A 10,229-nucleotide genomic window follows, 5' to 3' on the forward strand; every position below is an offset into this window, starting at 1 on the left:
CCCTCCCCCGCCGGGGACCGCTCCCCTCCGGCCGGGTGCGGAGTTGTGGCGGGCGGGGCGGGGCTTGTCCCGGCCGCGGGGAGCGCGGTCACCCGTGGGCTCCGCCGCCCGCACGCCGCTCGGCGCCCGCCCCGCCCCGCCCCGCCCCGCCCCCGGCCCGGCCGCAGTGCAGGGGGGACAGACCTCCCCCCGCCCCCCGGGGCCGCCTGGCCGCGCTGCCCGCGCCCGGGGAGCGGAGCAGAGCAGAGCGCGGGGGGTCGTGGGGGGCGGCGCCGGGGTCCGGATCGGGCCCGGGGGAGCAGGAGGTGGCTGTGCGGGGCGGGGCCGGGCCGGGCCGGGCGGGGGCTGCGGGCGGGAGCGGGGGGTGCCGCGGGGCGGGGCCGGGCAGGGGCTGCGGGCGGGAGCGGGGGTGCCGCGGGCGGGCGGGCGGGGCTGAGGCGGGCGCACCAGCGCAGCCTGCTTCTTCCCCCGCCCCGCCCCCTCTTCCCCCGGGCGGGGCGGTCACGTGACAGCCCCCAGCCCCGCTTCCTCCCCACTCCCGTGTTCCCCGCCCGTGGGGTCTCCCCGGCCCGCCCCGCGCCGAGCTCTGCCCCCCGGTCTTCTTCCCTCCTGCCCCGGCCTCAGCCCGAGGTTTCTGGGCCGCAGGAAGAGCCCGTCTGCAGCGCCCGCTCCCCTCCGGCTCCTGTCCGGTCTCCAGCGGGGCTCTGTCGCCCCTCTCCGCAGCCCGCACAGGTGGGGCTTGTCCGGGAGGTTGCTGACGGCAAGGATGTCATCCCTCACAAGGGGATCAGCTGCACAAGCTCAGTTTTCAACGTCTCTCAGCTCCACGTTGTACTTTCTCGTTATTTTCTCTGTGACATCGGTGGTCCTGTCCTGGCAGGTTACCTGGAAAAAGCATTTTGCAATGACTGATTTTGCTTCTCGACATCTGTTTTCAGGTTATCTATCTGGCGTGTTGGCTTGGTGTCCCATCGGGCAGGTACAGACAGTGCGCGACTGGGAATGACAGCGATGGGAATAGCCTCGTGCACAGCACATCCTAGCAAAGGGTGACGGTGCCTGTGTGTGTGACTCTACCAAGCTGCCTGGCTAGACTGTGTTTGTCCCTGGTGTCAAAAAGACCACTCTGAATGCTCTTTGCTTTTGCCTCTGTCTCTCTGAAACCTTTCCTTCCAGCGTGACCACCCGCACGGAGCAGAGTCCCAGGAGCCACGAGGCTGGTCCTATGCCATCAAGGCTTTGCTTGCCTAACTCTACCTTGTGCCAGTGACATGGCCCAAGCAGCAGCTGCGTCACCATGAACCTGGCCCAGGGTTTAGCTCTCAACACTTTCCCTTTCCCTGGAAAGTCCCAGCCAACCTTCTCAGAAACAACCTGGAGAAACATGGGCAAAACCGAATGACTCCAGAGCACATTGCTTGTGGCTGTCGAGCCAGGTGTCTAAGGCGCTTGTGCATGGACCCAGGTGGGAATGGCAGGAGGCTTTGAGTGGACTCCTCCAGGGATGTGTCCTGGCTCCGCTGCTGTTCAGATGATTTGGCTGCAGGAATAAAGAGCTTCCTGAGCCAATGTGCAGAGAGCCCCAGACTGGGAAGGACAGCAGCCGCACTGGGAGCACTGTCTGCTGGCTGCAGTTGGGGCTGGGGGCTTGGACTCGGGTGTGCTGAGGCTCTTGCTAGCACGAAAACAACCAGCAAGTTCCTGGGTTTTGCTTCTCTGCTCGGGCTCACACCAAGCCCCACGTTTGGCATTGGGCCTCGCCTCCTTGCTTTACCTGTAGCAGGTGACGGTTATTCTTGGTGTTTTGGGCACTGGGAATAGTAGTTGTTGGGAGGCTGGCTTGTGCAGTGTTAAGGACAGGTCAGACATAACTTGGGCGGGAAGGTTTAGTCAGGAATGATCCTGCCTTCAGCAGGGGTTACATTACATGGCCTCCTGAGGTCCCTTCCAGCTCCACTGTCCTCTAAGGGAAAATGAAGGCTAATACACGATGCTGTTTAGAGGTGTCTGCCCTTTGGGAGCCTTGTATTACTACATACTCTCTATTGCTATACAGCATCTTCCGGGGACTTGCCTCCAAGCTGTTCTTCAGCGTATCTGTCTGCCTACCTGTGCACGCACGCCCATTCGTACAAGTGCAGTGCATGTTTTCTCCTTACCTTACTCAATGGTTGAGGACAAGTGGTGGATATTATCCGGCTGAAAGGCCAGGGAAGAGTTTGGGAGGTGGACTGTACTCTGACTACTAAAATGCCAGTGTCGATTCACCTAAGAATCAAGGGCATGATGTGGCCCCTCATATTGAAAAGCTTTGTCTTGGTGTGAATCAGAGCAGCAGAGATTTTAAATAGAAATTATCATTCGCAGAGAAAGCACATCCAGTAATAAATCTACACAGCTCTTCCACATCACTTACCAGGATGCTTTTGTATACAGAGCCTTTGCTGTTCGGCATCAGGCTCCGAATTACACGGGCGTCTCCGTTGTGGTGTGAGTAAGGTGCAGACTGAGCGGGTGTCACGGTGCACTTACCAATGTTGAGATCAGAGGTGGAGGAAGGAGGAGGTGATGAAGGTGTGTCCATGGAAGGTAGAGATGAACAAGAGGACGAGCATTCAGAGAGGCAAGTCATGAAAAATAAATGAAGGGAACAAGTCAGAAACATGATGGAAGCGGTAGGGATGAAAGTAGAACCAGAAGCAAGTATTTTGGGGTCTACGCCTGGTCCTTGAACGTTGTTAGTGGTGGTGTCCTACCGACAGGAGTAGCTCGGTTTGGTATTTGCAATGAAGTATTCATATGTAGTATTCCATCTACAACTAACACCCCTGAAACATGGACGGTAGCGAGTGTTGCCGTGTGAAATGGGTGTTTAGTTGGTCTAATAAAAGACAGCACTTGTACCCAGAGAACCTTGTCTGCTGAATGAAACGGTGGCATCCCGACTACACAAGGTGCTTTGCTCAGGAAGGAGCTCCTGCAGAGCAGACGTGCCTCCTGACCTTTCTCTGCCGTTCCCTATCGGGCAAGGCTCCTTGCCCAAGGAAACAGGCGCTCTTGTGATATGAAAAGGAAACTAATATTCAAAAACACTGGACACTCGGCTTCCATCTCCTGCACCCCTTTGTGTTTGCAGGTTCCTCTGACCTGTGCCCAGCTGGGGAGGGGGGCATGGGATACGGGGAGGAGGGCAGAGGGGCCCGGGCTGCAGGCACGACAGTGCTGGGAGTGGGGGATATGCCTCGCTGCCTCTTGCCCAGCTAGGACAGGCTGGGGGCGCGGGCATGATGCAGGTGCAGCTTACTCTGGGCGGAAGGGGGCAAGCAGTAGCAGGGCATAAACCCCACTCCCAGCACTGCCATGCCCACATCCCGTGCCTCCCTGCCCCCCTGAGCAGCCCCCTGACACAGTTCCCACTCACCCACAGTTCCCCCACAATCCACCCACACCTACCCCCACCCCCCACGCCCACCCCACACCCTGTCCCACCCCTCCTGCAAACCGGTGCTGGCCGCAGGCTCTGGCTGCCCCTGGCTGCAGATCCGGGAGGAGCTGGGCAGGGTTATTCTGCCCCAAGTGGCACAACTTGCCCCACACCAAAGGCCACGTGCAGACACGTGCTGAGGCAGAAATCCCCAGCTCAAATACGTGCCGCTCCTATCTGAGCTGCTGCAAGCACACGGGCCTGCACGTGCGGACGTGCCCTAAGGGTGCAGAGAGAAGTGGAGCTCCCAGCTGTAGCTCAGAACAAGTTTGCAAAGCGATCCGATTTACACCCTTACCCCAGACCAAACCGACGGTCACTGCGGGTCCGGAGGGGCGGGGATCTCGCTGCCTGCCGGGAGCCTGCAAGCAGGTTCCCACAGCCTGTGCAGTCCTGGCTGTTTGCGAATGGGAGGGGGAAGGCAGTGGAGGGAGCTGGTACTTGGGGCTCCGCACCTGGTGCTGAAGGGTGGAGTGGGGGAAGTGGAGCCCCCACCCCACCTTGGGGGCTGCACTACACTGGCCCCAGCCTGTAGAGGGGGGCTGAAACCCCCAGACTCAACTCCTGCTCCCTTGCCCCCTCCCGCTCTGAAAGCACCGGCAGGTGGGGAGCCCCAGAAGACACGCGTTCCAGAAGACACTACGTTTTGAACATCTTTATCTGACACCACATGCAATGAGGGGTCAGATTTGCCCCCGGTGGGCCATTGAAGCTGCTTGCAGCCGTGCACTTGTGTTTGCTCACAGCTAGGACCAGCTTGTGGGGGACAGGAGCAGCCAATGGACGTGGAAATTCAACTTTCACTTAGACTGCAAATATTGCCAGTTCCTCCTACCCTTTCCACACCGAATACTTTGAGCAAAAGGTTCTAGACGATACTTTTCCTTGAGGCAGGTCCCCAGGCTGGTCCTCGCGCAGGTCCTCAGGATGGTCCCAGGTCTGGCCTAGATACACCTCTTTATTTGGAGCTAAATGAGCTGAGTGAAAATGGCTGTGCCAGCCTTAGTTACGTGTGGCTATTTTATGAAAAGAAGCCACATCAATGACATTTTACAATAATTGTTCACAAAAAGAATCTCTCCGTCCTCCCTTTCTGATTCTTTCCCCGCCTGAACTCGAATCTGTCCTCTCTCTCTGTCTTAACTCAGTAACATCAACTCCAGATCCTGTTCGACAAGATGTTAACCTCTTCATTTCTGCTGGCATTTCCCCTATAGTCTAACTCCATCAACACGTCTCTGTTTTCAAATCCTTCTTTAAAACCCACTTCTCTAAAACTCTTCTTACCTTCTTACCCGCACTGATTGCCGGCTCCCATACTTGAAGACGATATTTTCCTTCTGCTCTGAGCGAGCGAGGAATTCTGATCTGGGCGCCTTGTTACGTAATCATGGTCTCATCTCACTGACGCACGTTTTAACTCTTAATTACTGATCAAAACCGGTGAATGAATACTGAATTGTATCCTCAAGCTGCAAAATATAAGACTATTATTACTATTTTTTGCTATATCAAATTCCTGCAATTTGATCCAGTTTTAATGGAAACAAAGTAGAGGAGACACAGGCAAGACATGAACTTCCTGCCCCAAACCCAACCTTTACACAGCACACAAATCGCCTGGCTTTTCTCACTTGGTGCTTTTCATGCAGTCTTTTCTTGCTACATTCGGGCCACTTTTTGCAGTGTTTCTCTCCTAGTGTCGCGCACACAAGAAATGCCTATCGGAGCGGGTAAACTCCCGCTAAGCCATTGCAACGGCTTTTGAGCTCTGCCAGTGTCTCCCCTTGCTCTCCCACAGCCGGGCAGGAATAACTCCCGCTCTCCTGTGCAGATACGATGCATAAGACTGTAAGAATTGCAGTCTGGGGCAGAGCAGAGGGCCGGCTAGCTCGCCACACTGTCTGCACGAGTGGCAAGGAGCAGACGTTTTGGAGGCCAAGTACAAGAGAGAGAAATGCATGACTTATATCCTGATGCTGCTAAGTCACCACGCACGTGCACATCCCTGCGCCCACGACCAACAGCCCCAGATCGACACCGTTAGAAAGGACAGCTGCAATCTTTTACTGAACCTGGTTCTACCACTGGCCTCCACAGCATCCAGCGGTGATGGGTTTCACAAATGAATCGTGTGAGAAAGGACTTCCTTTCGGTAGTTCGCAACCTGTTGCCTCATAAATGAATCCTGTGGCCCTAATTTCCTGTATCAGGAGACAGTAGAGAGCAGCTTCCCATTCACTCTCTCTAGCCATGATTTCACTGACACCAGATTCTCCTCAGTCCCTCTTTTCCACGCCTTTTTGACCCTCTTCTCACATGCAGCAGCTCCATATCCGTAGTGAGACGCTGCTCTTCTATTCAGTAGTTACTGGTTCTTTACTGGACATGGCACAAGACAGAAACAGGACGTGGGACTTGTTTTTCCCCAGAACAAATGAAAGAATTGAAGCTACATGAACCCGTGCTTAAATCGAGTCATTGAGGAGCAAGACTGGGGGAGTTAAGGCGTTTTAGCCAAACGCTTACTGCCGGAAGCCATGCTAGTGCTCGTCTGGAGCATCCCACAGCGATGCCCTGCCGAGAGCTAAAGGGGATCAGGGGGATCGACAAGGGGAATCCAATATATATATACAAACACACACACATATAGACACTTAATTACAAAGGCTAGGGAAATACATACATACATATGTACATACACACACACATACACACACACACACACACACACACACGTATCATATATACAGATGCTTAAGCTGACCACATGCTCTGAATCCTGACAGGTTTTGCTGTACAGCAGAAAGCCACACTTACTTCCTGAGGACTGTTCTGGTGTTTCCTGAACCAGCCCAGGTCTCCTCATTTCCATGCCTAAATATCAAAATGGATATTTTAGATGGTTATTAAAAAAAACAGTCTATGTCACAATGGTAAGGCAGTTTATGTCAAAACCTTGCCCAGACAATGAAAAATCAGGATTTCTCTGTTCAAACTATCTTAGAGAAACAAGCTGAAGAATGTCATTCTCTTTACTCCCCTTCATAATGTCATCCATCTACCATTTTATATCCCGTTCGTGATGCTGGGGAGAGTGGCAATTGGTGCAACTGAATTGAAGCCTAAGCAGTCTCGCCCAGCCTGCGCACTTCAGTCTGCGACGCGACGGGCCATGTGCTTGAGCGCTGCCCATACTAGTACCAAGGCTTTGCCCTTGGAGGGAACATTTCATCTGAGACTGTCCAAGGACTTGGCAAACAGCAGCTATGTCTCACCAATCTCGCAAGGCAGGTCAAATATTATCTTTGTCCCTATTTCACACATGGAGGAACTGAGAATAAGAAAGTGAGGAGCAGAAAGCAAAGTACAGTGCGATATAGAGATACCTGAGCAAGGTTTTTTAGTGATACTTCATTGCTAGCCCCACCTAACCATGGATTCCTTGGAAGTCAAAGTGTTTTCTGTTTGAGATGTGGGATTTGGTGCCCGTGTACATCAGCACTCCCCAGAAACAGCGCCCGAGACAAGAGCACCTGGTTCATCTCGTCTGGCTCAACCAGGCTTTTCCCTGGAAACCAAAGCTGGGGTGCTGTCCCTCCACGACAGCAGAGCTGGAGGAGTGTTGTGGCGCAGGGGGAGGAAGGGCGACGCTTTGTGCCTTTAGGCCTGTGAAATCCCTGCTCTGATCCAGCAGAGCCCGACTCATGGAGCAAAGAGTTATGCAGAGGAATAGCGATAGCCCGGGTTGTTAGACATACATGCAAATCATTTAGCTTCTTAAGTATGCCTTCTTCAATGCTATCTGACATCGTTTCCTGCAATGTCCCACCAATAAAGGCCTTTATAGCTTCCTCCACAACTCTGGGCTCTTACCTGCGGAGGAGCACTTCTGGGACCTCGCCTGGAGAAGCCAAGGCCCTGTATCCACAGAAAAAGCTGTCGATATTTATGAAATCCTGCAGCAGGCTTTCAGTACAGTTTTGCATGGCCTGTGAAACAAAAGATCAAAATCATGGCATTATGACATGAGCAAAACCTGTGCTAACACCTGAAACAGGCTCATCACCGTCCAAGCCTGCTGCTTCCATGTACATCACCCCGGACCTGGAAAATTATTTCCTATCAGAAAGGAGGATCTGTGCTAAGCCGTGCACCTGACCCTCTACCGCAGGAGCACGTCTCGAGATCACCGCTAGTAGTGGTCTCTCGCAGCCGTCCTCTGCACGGCAGGCACCAAGGAGGTGGGTCCGTTGAACCTATGGTGTTGGCTCTGCAGCAAAATGCCAATGAGTTGTGACCACAGGAAGCACCCCTTTTGCACCCAAACTTGGAGCTATGGAAATGAATGCCAAAAGTCTCTGTTGAGAAAGAAAGCATCCTTGGCAGCTGCCTCCTCAGTAATGATCAAGCTCAGCACTTTGCATTCAAAATGGGGTTGAAACCCTCCTCCGCAGGATGTCTCCAAATACCACCGGTTTGTGACCACTGACACAGACAGGACCGTCGTGGGGGACGGGTAAAGACAGCCCCCCTGGGACTAGCTCAATTTGCCAGTTGGTTGCGATCTTTAAAGAGGAATTGGTTTTCTTAGCAGTGAGGCTACAAATGGGCATAGTTCGTTTGGAAAGGGTTCTTCAGAAGGCAGGATAGATCTAGGATTTTTAAATGGAGAGGTCCCAGATTGGGCCCTCGGGCTCCAGACAGGGGTGCAAGGCAGAAGTTTTGCGCCCGAGGCAGAGAAGGGCGGGTTGGTTGTGCGTGGAGGGGGCCGAGTGTTGGATGGTCTTACCTGCTCGTGGCGCCTGCTGCTCCTCCTGGAGCTGGCTCCCTGCTCCAGGCCTTCCTCCTGCTGCTGCTGCTGCTCGCGTGCAGCCTGCCCAGGGCCTGAGGCTGCTCCTGGAGCGGGCTCCTCGCGCCCTTCCTGCCTGCTCGCTTGGGGCCTCGGGTCCTGAGTGCGGCAGCACTTGATGAAGGATGGCAGAGGGATACACCCACACCCTTCCTCCTGAACTGCCCTGTCAATGAGTTCGAAATTTGGTTAAGTCTCAGTGACTAGGGTGCAAGCAGCCAAGGTGATTGGGTGCTAAGCACATCTCTTCCTTTCAAAATAAAAGAAATATAAATCAGAGAGACGCAAAGAGAAAAATAGTTCAACATGCATTGTGCCATTTCTTTGTACACCTAAAGCTTGTCCCGATGAGCGTGCACATGCAGTTTGTCAAGGTTTCTTGGGTGAATTTGATCTCTTTTATTAGACGAACCCAAATGGTTGGAGAATAGATATTAAGCAAGCTTTCGGGTTCAAAACCCCTTCGTCAGGCTAAGGACGCTGCAGCAGTCGGTGTGTGCTCTTCCTGGATGGGATGAAAAGTGAAGAAGCCAGGGGCTGGGCTGGGCTGGGCTGGGCTGGGCTGGGCAGTCAGTTGCCAGGCAGATTATCATGTATCAAAAATCCAGTGTCTATGTTCAGTCCCTGATCTCTGGTATCCAGCAGGTTGATGAAATGGAGCTCGTAGGCTCTGTGGCGGGCCAGTAGGGGGCGCTCCTGCGTTGAGCTGCCCACCTCCCTGTGTCCAGGCTCCGAGTGCCCCCCTGGGGTGCGTCCCGTCCGGCCGACCCCTTCCCTGGAGCACACCCGCTAGCCTGGGGTCCCGCTGCCACCATCCAAGGCTCTGGACTCACTTCTGGCTCTGCGCGCCTTGGAGAACGAGGCCTGATCGTCCAGTGGGTCCTAGACCCAATACCAGCACTCGGGGCACTTCCCCAAGTCAGGGGCTTATTAGGAAGTCTCCCTTAGTCCACCGACCTAAGGGGCCTCCTCGGCATAATGTAGACCCACCCCTCAATAAGTCTCCCACACCGGTCGCAAGGAGAACTTTATTGATGACAGGGGTAGGGCGGGAACAGGGTAAAAGGTAGAGCAGTGTCATAGAAATCTTACAGGAATATCAGAGGAATCCCACAGAGCAAACCAGGGTGGCTGAGGTAGCCGTTTAAACGCATCTGAGTTACTGAAGCTGAATATCTCATCGGATCTCGAGTAGCTTACTCACTCTCATCGTCCAGAGGTGGTTGTTGTTTCCTCTGGAGGCAGGGCACTCTTGGAGCATGCGGTGATGAGGAGACAGCCAGGCTCAGATTCACCTGGATGACCGCATGGCTAATGGCTAATGGCTGACCCCTCTTCTTCTTGGACCGAGCCCTTAAATAACCTCTCTGACCTCAGCAGCCCGGTCTAATCGAAGCTGCCAATACTGGCCACAAGCCGACCAATCTCCCCAGCATCCCTGGCTACCTGGGCCCGCGCAGGGCCGGGTCTTTCCCCCCTGCCCAGGTGACCAGAGCATCGCCTCCCAGGCGCCAGGCTTTCGTCATGCAGACCAGGTGGGAGATCCCCGCCCTGAGGGATTCAACACCCGCCTCCCAGGCTGGCTGAGACAGATCTCTGCAGAGGGGCACCGACGGTGGCATTTCTGCCACACTTCCCCCCCTCCTTTACAAGCTCGGACACGGGGCCTCTCAGGGCCGTGGGTCCGGGCATGCCGGGTCAGGGGGTTCCCACGGGATGCCAGAAGAAGAAAAAGGAATAAACCTGGAACATGGAACATCTCTGCATGGTTCTTCGGCACCCACAACCGATAGAGAAGCCCCTTGTCCCAGACCACCTGTTTGGTCTCTCCTACTTCTCTTCCATCAGGGCATTTGGGGCATTGGAGGAGGGATATCACATTCCTGGAGGTGC

At 54.5% G+C, this 10,229-nt stretch overlaps 1 long non-coding RNA gene across 1 annotated transcript; it reads right to left on the reverse strand.

Annotated features, from left to right (window-relative positions):
* Positions 1 to 3,507: 3,507 nt before the first annotated feature.
* On the reverse strand, positions 3,508 to 7,473 carry LOC132249935 (uncharacterized). The gene is made up of 3 exons (XR_009461466.1): positions 7,361 to 7,473; positions 6,305 to 6,361; positions 3,508 to 4,956 (listed from the first exon to the last, which is right to left on the reverse strand). It is a non-coding gene; the product is annotated as an uncharacterized LOC132249935 (long non-coding RNA).
* Positions 7,474 to 10,229: the final 2,756 nt, after the last annotated feature.

The sequence above is a fragment of the Alligator mississippiensis genome, chromosome 4, assembly GCF_030867095.1.
Source record: "Alligator mississippiensis isolate rAllMis1 chromosome 4, rAllMis1, whole genome shotgun sequence".
Taxonomy (NCBI): Eukaryota; Metazoa; Chordata; order Crocodylia; family Alligatoridae; genus Alligator; species Alligator mississippiensis.